Source organism: Dasypus novemcinctus, chromosome 27, assembly GCF_030445035.2.
Source record: "Dasypus novemcinctus isolate mDasNov1 chromosome 27, mDasNov1.1.hap2, whole genome shotgun sequence".
In the NCBI taxonomy this organism is placed as follows: domain Eukaryota; kingdom Metazoa; phylum Chordata; class Mammalia; order Cingulata; family Dasypodidae; genus Dasypus; species Dasypus novemcinctus.
Window position 1 is genome coordinate 32,715,840 of NC_080699.1, and position 15,782 is coordinate 32,731,621.

At 38.0% G+C, this 15,782-nt stretch overlaps 1 pseudogene; it reads left to right on the forward strand.

The window, feature by feature from the left end:
* Positions 1 to 8,570: 8,570 nt before the first annotated feature.
* LOC101419728 (protein FAM133B pseudogene) lies at positions 8,571 to 9,299 on the forward strand (annotated as a pseudogene).
* Positions 9,300 to 15,782: the final 6,483 nt, after the last annotated feature.

The following is a 15,782-nucleotide window of genomic DNA, read 5'->3' on the forward strand; positions in this document are numbered from 1 at the left end:
GCAAGCACTATTCTGATACCAAAAGCAGACAGTGCAGATATAAGAAAGGAAAACTGAGACCAATAACCCTTCATGAATTTAAATAAAAAATTATCAAACTTTTAGCAAAGTAAACCTACCAAATTTATTTTAAAAATACATCATCCCAATAAGGTATATCTCAGAAGTGGAAAATTGGCTTAATTTCTGAATGTTAGTGATATTTACCCAATAAAAAGCATCCATAAAACATCTAAAGTTAATTTGATACATAAAGATGAAAGTGAATACTTTCATGTAAGTTAAAAAACATACTAAGAAACTTCACTCCCTCTACTCATATTCAACATTTTGCCAAAATTCAGATAGTGCACTAAAGCAAGAAAAATAAATAAATGGCATACAGATTGGAAAAGAAGAAATAAGATTACCTCTGTTAGCAAATGACCTAATTGTCTTTGAAAAAAATCCAAACAATTCTAAACATTTCCTACAATAATTTGAGTATAGCAAAGGTACAGAATATAATGTCAGTGGTATTTCCATGTTAGTAGAGAATAATTGGGAAATTCTGTTTTTAAAAGCTGTACCATTACAACAACCCCCAAAATGAAAACCTTGGTATAAATTTAATAAAATATGGACAAATTCTGTTCATTTCTGCAACATCTGGAAAATGCTAATGAAAGAAGTCAAAGAAGACATGTAAATGGGATGATAAACTATATGGATTTGAAAATTCACTGTTAAGATATCTATCATCTATAAACTGATGCACATATCACTTGCAATTACATTAAATTCACAGCAGGATGTTTTGTAAAAAGCTGATTTTCAAATTTATGTGAAAAGCCAAAGGAAAAATAATATTCAGTACAATTCTGCAAAAGAACAAATTTGGAGGATCCACACTACAGTACTGAAAGATTTACAATAAAGCCACAACAAAAACAAGATAGTATGGCATTAGCAATAAGAGCGATTGGAAAAAAATTACCCCTTGAGCTACAACATTGAATCCACAATCTCTGCTTAGTGGGGCCATATCAAAAAATGCAGCCTGATCCAAATTCAAATTAATTCCGCCATTATTCCACACCCCTAATTACTATTCCCACATATATTCCCTTTATTTCTGTCTATATAAATTGGAAAACTCATGCAGTTCTTTCTAAGTATAGTGTACTTCCTCATGCGAAACACTTTGTACTTCACTTTTTTTTCTTTTTTTTTTTATTGATTTTGTAAAAATATTACATTAAAAAAATATGAGGTCCCATTCGACCCCACCACCCCCACCGCACCCCCCCCCCCCCAGCAACACTCACTCCCATCATCATGACACATCCATTGCATTTGGTAAGTACATCTCTGGGTATCTCTGCACCTCATGGTCATTGGTCCACATCATGGCCCACACTCTCCCCCATTCCATCCAGTGAGCCCTGGGAGGATTTACAATGTCCGGTGATTGCCCCTGAAGCACCATCCAGGGCAACTCCAAGTCCCAAAGGCGCCTCCACATCTCATCTCTTCCTGCCATTCCCCATACCCAACAGCCACCATGTCCACTTTTCCCACTCCATTGCCACCTTTTCTCTGAGGTCCTTGGATTGGTTGTGTCCGTTGCACCTCTATGTCAAGAGGAGGCTCAGATTCCACATGGTTACTGGATGCAATCCTCCTGCTTTCAGTTGTAGGCACTCTAGGCTCCATGGTGTGGTGGCTGCCCTTCTTCAACTCCATCTTAGCTGAGTGAGGTGAGTCCAATAATTCAGATTGTAGGAGCTGGAGTCTGTTGAGGCTCAGGGCCTGGCTATCATATTGTCAGTAAAAAGATTCAATCCCCTAAATATATCTTAAACCCCAATACCAACTACAATTCCAGTAAAGTAGCATGATAGTCTTATGAAAAGAGATCCCCTCTGGGTCCAGTTTCATCACTCAGAAACACCAGCTCCATAGAAGGGCCATCTGACATGGCAGTGAACCCTATCTGCCATGACCGTAGAACCCGTGGGTCCCTTTAGCCCTCAAAGGAACCAATACCTGGGGATTGTATCTACTTTATCTGTCTCTTAGACTCTGCTCAGTTGTGCATAAGGGAAATCCTTCTGACAGCCTCCAGACTCTTTTTTTTTTAAGAGACTCATAGCCATATAAACTCATTTCTCCTTTCTATTTCCCCCTTACATTAGGTCAAACATGTACTTCACTTTTTAAGGCTTGTCGGGACCTTTATTTTAGTTATAGGTCTGGAAGAAAAGATGATTTGTGGGGGTGATAGTGAGAAGGATTACATGTGTCTTATAAACGAATGGCCTCAGGGCATTCCATTGCAGTTTCATCCGATGACAGAGAATTAATCTCTTCAGGTGGTGTTGGATGGCAGACTGGTTGGGGCAGACTGAAGGTCAGGAATGTGTTTCTTCAGAGCAGATTGGAGATGGGGAAACTGTATCCCCAAGGCAGACTGGAGGCTAAGGAGATGTTTCCTGGGGGGCAGACCATTATAGGATTATCTGGCAAAAACTGCAGAATTTAGGGTTTCAATGTACCCTTTGCTATCATTATCAATCCATATGTCTCGATCCCAGTTTTCAAGATTCCATTCTTTCCAATCAATGCTCTCACTTTAGACAACTTTTTAAATTCTGCTACTCAGTCAATGAGACTCTGGGTCTAGTTTTCAGAGATCTCAAGTTGGCAGCTGCACAAAAGAAGATTTTCTTTCAGAGCACACATGAAAACTTTCACATCATTCATGCAGTGAGTACGTTGGAAATTTGAAACACTCAAGTCATCTTTTTCTTTTGTAACTGGATCTAACATATTTAGGAACAACTGTCCAACACTATAGTAACTTTTAACTCTACAAACTCTGTTAAGGTGTCAAAAACACTCTTACCCAGAGCCTTACCTCTTATAAGCACAGAGTAGCCATAGCCAGTGGTGGTATTTTGCATATTTCTACTGCCAACTCATGTCATGGACCATCAGTGGCCTCTTAATTACTGGAAACAGAGTCATTAGTGACTTTGAATCTAATCAGAGTAGAAACCCAATTGCAAAAACCCCAGAACCAATTCAGAAATCCTATTTTTAAGGTTCTGTTTTTCAAAAGCCACACAAGGTACCAAGCTGTACTTTTCCAAAGATGTACAAATGGCGAATAAGCACAAAAGAAGATGCTCAATGTCATTAGCCATTAAGGAAATGCAAATAAAAACCACAATGAGGTACCACATTGCACCCACTAAAAAGGCTTATTATTACAAAAGTGGAAAATAACAAGTGGTGGAGAGGATGTGAAGAGATAGGAACCAGGAACAGTATTTCATTGTTGAAGGAAATGGCTATTTCTCAGAAGGTTAAGTATAGAATTACCACATGACTCAGCCATCTCAATTCTAGGTATATGCCACAAAAACTGTAAGCAGTGACTTGATCAGATATTTGTTCAAATACCATTATTATTCACAATAACAAAAAGGTAAAAATAACCCAAATGTCCATGAACAGATGAATGCACAAACAAAATGTGCCATATAGATACAATGGAATATTATCCAACTGTAAAACTGATGAAATTCTGATACATGCAACAACATAGATGAACCCTGAAGGCAATATTTGAGTAAAATAAGCCAGACACAAAGGGGCAAATATTGCACGTCTCACTAATTTGAAATAGTTTGAATAAGTAAATTCATAGAGTCAGAAACTAGAACAGGGGTTACCAGGGGTTAGGGTGGTGATGGTAGAACCCCACTGTAAATGTAACAGACACTACAGAATTGTATATTTCAAAATTATTAAAATGAGAAATTTTAGGTTGTATTTATGCTAGCAGATTTTTAAAATTCAAAAAACCATAAAAACATAAGACTGCACAACACAAAATCTCAGTGTAAACTGTGATATATTATACTATAATAGTAATATTGTTTTATCAATAAAACAAAGCAAAGGTATCACACTAATGCAAAGTGCTTATAATATAGAAAACTGTATGTCTGTGGCAGGGAGGAATCAGTGGGAACTCCAAACTCCTGCATGCTTTACCTGAAAACCTACAACTTCTATTATGTACATATATGGATAGATATAGATGTATGCATAATAGCATATATATATGTAAATTAGCCATAGATCAAAATGTTAAACTTTATAAGTCATTTAGAAAAGAACAAAAGGAAATGTTTTGACATAGAGTTAAGCAAAGATTCCTAAAATAAGAAAAAGCACATTCCATAGAAGAAAATAAAATGTTTACTTGTACATTATCACAATTAAAGCTTATTCCTCTGAGAAAGATAAAAGAAATAAAATACAAGCCACAGACTGGGAGACAATATTTGTGGGGGTTTTTTTGTTTTTTTTTTTAAGATTTATTTATTTATTTATTTATTCATTTATTTATTTATTTCCCTCCCCTTCCTTCCCCCCACCCTGGTTGTCTGTTCTCTGTGTCTATTTGCTGCTGCATCTTTTTCTTTGTCCGCTTCTGTTGTTGTCAGCAGCACGGGAATCTGTGTTTCTTTTTGTTGCGTCATCTTGTTGTGTCAGCTCTCAGTGTGTGCAGCACCATTCCTGGGCAGGCTGCACTTTCTTTCGTGCTAGGTGGCTCTCCTTATGGGGCACACTCCTTGCACGTGGGGCTCCCCATGCGGGGGACACCCCTGCATGGCATGGCACTCCTTGTGTGCATCAGCACTGCACATGGGTCAGCTGCACGTGGGTCAAGGAAGCCCGGGGTTTGAACCGTGGACCTCCCATGTGGAAGACAGACGCCCTAACCACTGGGCCAAGTCTGCCACCAGGGAGACAATATTTGAAGTCATATATGTAATAAATAAATTGTATCCAGAATATATAATGACACTTCAAACTTGACAATAAGAAAACAACCGAATAAATAAATAAGCAAAATATGTGAACCGACACTTTACCAAAAAGGATATAGGATCACAAATAAACACATGAAAAGTTGTACATCATTTTTCATTAGGGACATTCAAATAAAATCACAATGGAATGCCATTACAAACCTACTAGAATGGCTAAATTTTCAAAATAAAATAAATAAAAGCACCATATATGGTGCTGAGAGTAAATTGAATTTACTGTGGAGTAAACTGAATTCTCATGTATAACCAGCAGGAATATAAAAGGATACAACCAGTTGGGGCGAAAATTTGGCAGTTTTTTATAAGGTTGGTCTACTCTAAGGTATTTACTAGAATAAATAAAAGCTTATGGGGAGGCGGACTTGGCCCAGTGGATGGGGCGCCATCTGCCGCATGTGAGGTCCACGGTTCAAACCCCGGGCTTCCTTGATCTGTGTGGGGCTCACCCACATGCGGTGCTGATGTGCGTGGGGGGTGCCGTGCCACTGGGGGTTGTCCCCCCGTGGGGGAGCCCCACGCACAGGGAGTGCGCCCCATGGGGAGAGCTGCCCAGCAGCGCGAGGGAGGGTTCAGCTTGCCCAGGAATGGCACCGCACACACAGAGAGCTGACACACAAGATGATGCAATGAAAAGAAAGATTCCCATGCCACTGACAACAACAGAAGCTCACAAAAGAAGAAAACTCAGCAAAATGGACACAGAAAGCAGACAACGGGGGGTTGTGGGAAGAAGGAGAGAGAAATTTAAAAAAAAAGATTTAAAAAAAGCTAAAAAAATTTTTTAAAAAGCTTATGTTTACATAAAAACTGTAAAATTATTTCTATAGTTGATTTATCAACCGTCAGTCATTTAATGGATAAATAAGCTCTAGTACATCCATATAATGAATTCTACACATAGCAACATAGCAGATGAATCACACATAGATGTATCAACATAGATGCATCTCAGATTCATGCTAAGAGAATGAAGTCATGCCAAGAAACAACTTACTTTATGATTTAATTTATACGACATTCTGGAAAAATAAAACTATAGCAATAGAAATCATATCATTGGCATCAAATATCTGAGGGTCCAAGAAGGGTTTAACTATAAAGTGGCATGGGGGAATATCTTGAATTTGTTGATGGCTTCTCTAATGCATGTGTTTGACAAAACACTAAAAACTGAATTTTACACTATTTAAATTATAGCTTAATAAAAGAAAAAATAAACACATACATACAACAAATTTTCACTTCACATCTATAAGGATTAGCTAAAATTAGAAAAACTAAGAACACAAACTGTGGGTGAAGATGTGAACCAATTTCAACTTGCCTATATTAATAGTGTGAATGTAGAATAGCTCATCTGCTGGGGAAGGGTTAGTTACTTAGAAAGCTAAACAAATACTAACCATATGATGTTGCAATACAGCACCAGATATTTCCCAAGGAAAATAAAAACACAGAATTCCAGAATGACTTGCACACATATACCAATAGCAGCACATCAATTTTGGTCAAAATCTGAGCTTAATCCCAATGTCCTTCAACTGGAAAATGAATGAGCAAACTGCAGTATATTCATACAAAATATTACTCAGGAATAAAAAAAATGAACTATGGAGACACAACAAAATGTTATCTCAAAAATATCATGACAGAAATATCAATAATGAAGTCAAACACAAGTTCTAGAAAAGGCAAAAATGAGTCTATGGTGATAAAAATTGTGTCAATATTTTCTGAAGCGGAGATTGCAAGGACTGATTCCAAAAAGTCTGGAGAAAACTTTCTGGTGTGATGAAAAGATGCGATATCATGTTCTTGGTGGAAATTGGATGGGCACATACTTAAAAAGCTATCAAGCAATATACTTAAGATTTGTAAAATTTAGTAATAGGTAAATTACACTTCAAAAATAAAAGCTCAAAGTTGAAATTTATAAAGCTTTATCTTTGAATTATCTATTATTTTAAAAATCTGTGGAAAACTATTTTGTTTCTTTGGGGGTTGGGCTTTTACAATTGGGATTTTTTACAATTGGGATTTTCCAAGGCTGAGGAAAACATCCAAATCAGGGATCAGGTGAAACTCTCCAGAATACACAGCTGCTGTGATCCTGGACTCCTGCCACATGGCAGAGCACAATGGCAGCATCTGCTGGTCTCTGCCTTCCCCTTTGGGCTCCACAGACTTCAGCTTCTTGGCCTTGTGGCCTTCTCTGTGAGTTTCTGTGGGTTCCTCTCTGAGCTCCAGGGTCTTTTCTCTCTGTCTCTTCATATTTCTCCCATTTATAACGGATTCCAGTAAGATATTAACACCCACCTTTGGTCATGCCTTACTGAAATAATCTAATCTAACACCCTTAACTGAAGTAAATTAATCAAAATGTCTCTCCTACAATAGGTTCACACCCACAGGAATGGATTAACTCTAAGGATATGATCTTTCCTGCAGTGCATACAGTCTTGACTACTACTGGAAGTTAGAGTTTCTTTATGTTGAATAATCTTTTTTACAATTGATTATTTGTGACTGTATCTCCCTGTCATTATGCAATAAAGAAAATGTCATACACATATATTCCTACACAATATAAGATTCCTTATTTATCATGTCCACATACCTAGAACATTCCTGTATGCATCCAAACCCATAGTTATATCCCTATCTCAATTTTATTCACACAATCGCACACATACACCAACATAAACACACATACCTATATTGTCTTTAAAAATAATATAAAACCACTTGTCTACATGAAGATATGGATGTTCCACTGGTCTTGATGGAGTAATTCCAAGGAATAAAAATCTCCATGACTTTATCCAATTTTACAATTATGAAATTAACATTTGTAAAGCAATGGATAAGAAATTGGCAGAGGCCACCTGATCTCAAAACCTAATAATATTTTTGGCATCAAAGATACTTTTTATCCTCAAAAAGAAAATACAAATTATTTCTTACATGTTCACAAAAAGAAGTGCTTTAAAAAAAAACTGTTTCCCTGTTTTCTTTTTAACAATTTTATTGAGATATATTCATATACCACACATTCCAACCAAAGTGTACATTCAGTGGGATTTGGTTATTGTGTTTCTTTTTTTTTTAAACACATCTCTAATTTCTAAAACTGATATCAGAGTAGAAATCCATACCCTGCTATGCCACAATTAGAGGCATGATTCTGGCTATTTGGATGAGTAATTTCATGTAGCAAATGACTCATACATTTCCAATAAATAAGTGATTACTTTGATTAAATGTTTTCTATAGCTTGGAGAAAGTCAGTAAGATGGAAGTAAAAACATAATGGGAATTAAGAATAAAATCTGCAGACAATCATCTCTTCTGATCTAAGTGTTTTACCCATAAGAGCCACCAAATTATTATCCTGAGCTTGTGTTTCTAATCTCAATAGTACTGGTCAAACATCAATCTGCATGCTCTGTTTAATGCTCAAGTATACTTTAAGGATGATTTATGGCTATCAAATTATCATAGCTAAAGGGACATAAAGTATTCCACAGGGCTGACACCATATGTATCATCTAAATGTGTGCTATAACTTTAGCTAGATTTTTTTAGTTAAGCTTATTTTAAAATAGATGTACTCTCCCTTCTCTGGCCTAGTCTTCCTCGGCTTCTGACCATGCACTCTGAGAGTCGTCAGCCACCATTGGGAAGTGGGACAATTGAGTGGCCTGTATGAACCTGAGAACAATGGCCTGATCAAGGGGTCCAATCCAGTCATCAGGGCCAATGATAGAAGATTATCTGAATCAACCAAGGCCCATCTAGGAAGAAGTGAAAGAGCAACTAGAAAAGAAAAAGAAAGGTTCCAAGGCATTAGCTGAATTTGAAGAAAAAAATAAATGAAAATGGGAAGAAAGAACTAGAAAAATGGGGAAATTACTAATTGGAAGGGATAAGTCATACAAAAAAAGAGAAAGAAAAGAAGAAATAAATCTGGTAGGTATTTATCTTCTTCTTCATCAAGCTCTGATTCTTTCAGCAGTTCCTCAGATTCTGACGATGAGGATACTAAACTAGGAAAAAGGAGAAAGAAAAAGAAGAACCATTCACATACATCTTCGGAAAGTTCCATGCCAGAAACCAAATCAGACTGTAAGAATAGTTTAAAAAGGAAAAAGAAGTCAAAGGATTCAACTGAAATAGAAAAGGACAATATAGGAGTCAGCAAAAAAAAGAAAGTTGTATCCTGAAGATAAACCTTTATCATCTGAGTCCTAGTCAAAATCAGATCATACTGGGGAGGTACGAGCAAAAAAGAAGAAAAGCAGTGAAGAACAAGGAAAAGCAAGAGAAAAAGCAAAAAAGAAAAAGAAGCATAAGAAACACAGTAGGAAGGAGAAAAAGAAGACTGCTAGTTCAAGTCCTTATTCTCTATAACATTAAGTAAAATCAGGATTCCCTTATAAAGAAAGTGCACTGTCTAAGGACATTTCAACTGTGAAAATTATGACATATTTACTAAAATGAATGATATTTTTGTGTTCTTCGAATTATTCTTGGACTTTCCAGTAGCCACTCAGATGCCACTTTGTGAAAGGGCCATAATTGATGCCTGCTGTTTCGACGCCTTTTTTTTTTTTCCCTCTTCCAGTGAGTGACAGCTCTGGGAGATAAATCAATGCAGTCATACTACTGGCTCGGATATTTGGGGATAAAGTGATTATCTTTTACAAAATTACTCAATAATAAATCAATAGAAATTGAATCTGAATACATCTTTAAGAAATTATCAGAAATATCCAGACAGCTTTAGTTAGCATTTTTGAAATAGGAATTACATTAATATTTCAAAATCCTGACTATAAATAATTGTATTTTAATTTTCTTTCCCTTGTATATTTTTTATTTACCTGGGGAAGAAACTTTTAGGGTGCGGGGGTGGCTTGCTATCTCTTTTTTAATTATTTTTTAAATTTTTATTAAAGTTAATAGATCACAAAGAACGTTACATTAAAAATCATAAAAAACATAAAAAAATAGAAGAGGTTCCCATATACCCCACTCCCTACCCCCTCCCATCATTTTTGTAAATGGTATTTTTTTAAAGATATATACATCACAAAGAAAGTTACATTAAAAATATGAGGTTCCCATACACCCCCCACCCCACTCCTCCCACACCAGCAACCTCCCTCATCATTGCGGCACACTCATCGCACTCAGTGAATACAATTTGGAGCACTGCTGCACTGCGCAGATAATAGTTTACCCTGTACTTCACACTCTCCCCCAGTACATTCAGTGAGTTATGGCAGGATATATAAAGTCCAGCATCTGACCCTGCAATATCTGTGTGGAAAAGGATTTTTCCCATCTGAGCTTCACATTCGTCTCATTGAGAGATCCCCACCAAGGACTGGCTCCACTGATGTAGGATTCCCCCTTACTGGGTGAGGCTTCTATTCAGGGAAGCTTCGTGGACCTTCAGCAGGTGCTCAGGGCTGCATGTTCAGGAAGGCCCCCCGCTTGCTTAATGGTCTATAGGAGAGGAAATAAAACAAAGAGATCTCTGAATTTGGGTTTTCAAAGCTTTGCTTTTATTATATCACAAAACTTTGAGAATTGGATTTTTGAAAAGTGAGCTTTCACTCTTCAAAAATACATATAGGCAAAAAAATCAATTAGGGATACTTTCAGCTATAAGTAATAGAAAGCCTAAGAAGAGCCCCTGCTACTCCAAGTATATTTCATTTATCAGCATCACCGTAGCATCAGAGTCATTCATTACAAATGCAGAACCTTAGGCCTAATCCCATACCTACTGAATCAGAATTTTTAGTTTAACAAAATTCCCAGATAATTCACATGAGTGTTCAAGTTTGAGAAGCCTCTGGTCTGTGGAGCCTCATCAGTATCATTTGGGAGTTTGTTAGAAATGCAAATCCTAAATGCTATCTCTTTAGCTAGCAAAATAGTGTGCCTTTGATCCTCACACATCCTGTTTTTGTGGATGCAGCAGCTATGCTTCCTGGCAAGCTCAGAGCTGGATATCAGCATCTCACTCTTTACTGAGCTTAGTGACATCCTTGGACTCTGCCTTATGCTCCCTTGAGTGGACCAGAGAAAAGGCCACGAGCAGCATGGGAAAGCCCCAAAAGCTTGGAATTTACCTTCAGTTCAATAATTCTGAATGTTTTTTAGCATTACAATGTTTTATGTCACATGAATTAATTTTGACTACACTTTAGCTTTGGAGAGATACTTTCTGAAGTAGATAGCTAAAAGGTTCTAAAAGGCATGTTTTATGCTGTTAAATTTTAACTAGTCAGAAAGATTTCATGTAAGCAGTTTAGTTAAAAAATTTTTTGTAAGGATTTTGTTTAGGCTGCTATGTTTGATTTTTGTAACTCCTTACTCTTGCTATCTTAAGTTCATTACTATGTTTAATGGCATACTTGCCAAGATATTTAGCATGTAAAAAGCAGGTTTTGATACATTTTTTTTAACAGCTTCATATTGAAGCTGAGACTTAACATAAACAACTTGAGTGGCAGGCCTGTTATGCTGTCTTGTTACATAAAGCTATTGCTAGAATCTTAGTAAATATAATGTTTTAAAAGTTAAAAAAAGAAATAGATATACTTTAACAGAAAAAAAATAAAAAATAGACTTAATTTGTTTTTAAAGCAGCTTATTTTTATAAGAATTGTTTATATAGATACATATATTTTTAAAATATATTTTTCTATTTTTACTCTCCCTCCTCCCCAAGATGGCTCCCTCGCCTGTCTGCTTGATTATTCGTTTTCTTTTGGAGGCACTGGGAACCAATCCTGGGACCTCCCATGTGGGAGGTGAGTGACCAACTGCTTGAGCCACTTCCATTCCCTCCTGGTTGCAGCATCTGCTTATTGCAGCATCTGCTTGTTGCGGAATCTGTTCTTCTTTAGGAGGAACCGGGAATCAAACCAAGAAACTCATGTGGGAGGCAGGTGCCCAGTTGCTTGAGCTATACACACTCCTATATTTTTAAATAAAGAAACATCATCTGATAATTGACCCATACTAAATATAAGTATGAGAAAGGGGAGGGACTTTCCAAATTTTGAGAATCATCTCTGAACACAGACCCTTTCTGACAGTTGGTTGCACAACCCCCTGACTGTTAAGTGCTCACAAAAGTAAATTGTTCCAGCTGTTTTTTTGTTTTTGTTTGTTTGTTTTTTGTAAGTGCACTAATAAATGCACTTGTTGAAGTAGTAAACAATGTCAAAGACTTAACTTGATGTAGAGTGAGTCAAGGGGGAAATGTGGTCCCTGGAATCTCTGGTACCCAAAGCCCCAAATATGACAACTGATGACAAGGCTGGTATCCACGTAACCAGTGAAGAATGGCACTCATGCCTACAGGAGAAAGTGGGGATAGTGACTAGGGACAGTGACTGGGACTGGCACTCTCCAACGAGAGGCACTGAGAAAATATAATCTGCTCCTAAACCTTCTTACAGAGGCCCTTTTTTGGCCTGGCATATGGCCTATCCCTTGATGAGCTCACTTACCTCAGAGCCATGTGCGGCTGGTATACCACCGAGTAAGGGTGGGAGTAGCTTCAGCCATGACACATGCTCCATTGGGTCTACACAGACGCTACCCCTACAGGGCCAGACACCACTGGAAAAGACCCAGACAAGCCACTTAGGCTCCAATGCCTTACTAATATTTATTGGGGACCCTTACCACAAGTCAAGTCAACTCTATGGCTATATTGGCAATAGCCCTGGAAATAAATAAAAATTTGCAGTCTCCTATCACCCTCAAAAAATATAAAAAACAACTATCCTATAAGGTATTCACAGCAACAGGCCAACCTCCCTGCCCTGAACACCTTGACAAATCGTTTCACCTGGAGTTCCATTCCCTGAGGGCCTCCAGCTGAACTGTCCACAGCAGGACCACAGCTCTTTCAAGGAGAGCTTCCTAATTTATGGCTCATTTCTGAGTCTCACAAGTTCCTGAGGCCAACATGGCATATCAGCGTACCCATCAGAACAAACAAGTTCAAGACCTTCAATAATGGTAGAGCTCCTGCTTGTACCAAGGGTGTGTTGGTTGTCCCAGACACCCCTACTGATAAGTTACCTTTCACTACACTCATGTTATTTTGGGATCTCATAAATCCACAAACTTTCCTGACTTTATTCAACACTAGATGGCAGGTTACTCTGATCCCCAGCACAATGCATGGTTCACCATAATGACCACTGGTAGATTTGGAAGGTACAGACAATGAGACACCTACCTTGTTTACCATGAGGAGACCTATATTCCTCCCAAATCTAAATGGTCCTGCTGCCTGCCTCTCCCCTGCCATTTCTTATCTTTGACATGGATATTCTGACTCTCCATGTCTCCATGTGGACCAAGACCAATTCATTTAAAATGACAATCACATGTGCCTACTGAAGGCCAATACGTGACATGGTAGAGGTGCATATTCTAAAACCCAACATCTCTCCTATAAACTCATCAGTTTGGCCTGGAGGAAAAAACAGAGGCTTACCATTAATTATCACAACCTCGACAAGGCCATGCCTCCAATCAATGCCTCTCTACCAGGCACTGTAACATTCTTTTAAAAAGTTCAAAAGCTTCTTCAAATTAATTGCTGCTATTGACCTGGTCAACATGTTTTATTCAGTGCCAAGTGTCAATACACAAAACAAATCATAATCAGTTCCCTTTTAACTTCAAAGGCCAGCAATACTTTTATATGACTCCCAGTGGGCTAACTCAACAGCTCCCACACTGGCCCATGATCTGTGTCCACAAAATGTGACTGATCTCTGGCTGCTGCCTGATGTCCTCCTGTGACATTACACAAATGACACCCTCTTGGCTGGTAACCAGAAGCATGTGGTACAATGGGCTCCAGTGATGATTATTGATCTCCTGCCCTAATAGAAATAGGCAGTCACCCCTCATAAAATATAGGTACTCGCCACCGCCATCAAATTTCAAGGATATGTTTTTTAAAAATCAAAAGATTCCACATCCAATCTGCCTCAAACTCCATACTCTCAGGCTCCCAAATCTCCATGCTTAGGGCTTTTGGTGACAGAATTCCAAAGGGCAATGTCTTCCCCTTGGCTCAGTGTAAATTAAAAATGAGTCATAGACACTGTTTAGTGCTCACAAAATTAACTACAAAAAATGTTGGTGTCATTGATCATACAACACCCCTATGGTCAAAGGTCATACAACTGGCTGACTGAGGTTGGCTAAATACAGGCATAAGAAAGAGTAGAGACTCCCAAAATTTTAAGAGTCATCACAAGATGCAGATCCTCCTCCATCAGTGGTTCCATGACCAAGACTATAAAGTGCCCTTGATTCCAACATGCTCCCACTGTTTATTTCATAAGAACACACTTAAGCCTGTTTATGCATCAGATGGTGCCTAAGACTCAACTTTGATGAAGATAAGCCAAGAGGGAAACTGACACCCAAATTCCCGAAGAAGACAAAAACAAATTTTTAAACAAGTAATTTGAATTTAAATGTATGGTAAATTTGATGTGTCAAATGCAGGAACAACCACAAAAACCTTGAAATTAAGCAAAATCCCAGTGTGCAAGTAAGCAGGAAAATTCAACCCAAATAAGGAAACTATCAGGTTTTAGAAACATTCTGAGGAATTTACATATACCCCATTTGTTTAAAAAGATAGTATAAAGAAATAGCTTGTTGAACAGAGAATAATCTAAATTATATTTTCAACAGATGAAAAATGCCATGTCTGAAATAAAAAATACAGTGAATAGGATTAAGATTTGAAAGAAATATGAAGAATTGAGTATTCTAGCCTTCAAGAAGCCTTGTAATTAGAGTACCCAAAGAATGTGTATATTCAGAATTATGAATTATGTTTTATTGTGAACAATTTAAATTTGCAGGTTTGAATATATTTTTTAAAAGATTTTATTTATTCCTCCACCCCCAGTTCTTTGCAGTTGCTGTCTGATCTCTGTGTCCATTTGCTGTGTGCTTTCTGTGTCTGCTTGTCTTCTCTTCAGGGGGCACTGGACACCGAACCTGGGACCTTCCATGTAGGAGAGAGTCACTCAATCACTTGAGCCACCTCAGTTCCCTGGTTTGTTGTATCTCTCATTGCCTTTCCTCTTTGTCTCCTTGTTGCACCATCTTGTTGCGTCAGTTGCCACACAAGCCAGTTGCACCAGTTTCCCTTCTCCAGGAGGCACTGAGAATCAAACCTGGGACCTCCCGTGTGGTAGGCAGAAGTCCAATAACTTGAGCCAAATCCTCTTCCCTTGAATATTTTTTAACTTACATATTTTTATTAGAGAAGTTGTGAACTTACATAATAATGATGCAGTGTGCAGATTTCTCATGCCTCCACCAACACATTATATTGATGTTGAACACCTGTTACAGATTATGAGAGAAAATCATCAAAATGTTATCATTAACTGTGTGTTAAAAACTGCTTTTTGACCTTGAATAAAAGGGGAAAATGGCAAAGACAAATGAGTTTATATGGCTAAGAGTCTTCAAAACAGAGGCGGGAGGTCATCAGAGGGATCATGTTTACACATGCCTCAGCAGGACCCCCAGAGACAGCCAAAATAAATACAACCCCAGGTACTGGTTCTTCTGAGGGCTACAGAGACCCACAGGTCATGGCAGATGGCTCTGGAGTTCAGTGCCATGTCAGTGGGCCCTACTTTGGTATTTGTGTTTCTGAGTGTGATGGGGTTGGACTCAGCTGTGACCTTTCTACCCAGGCCTCTTCTGTCACTTTTACTGAACCTGTGGTTGGTGCTAGATTTGGTGCTAGAGTTGGTGTATACTCAGGAGACTTGAATCTCTGGACTGACCATGTGCCAGCTGGGTTCTGATGTT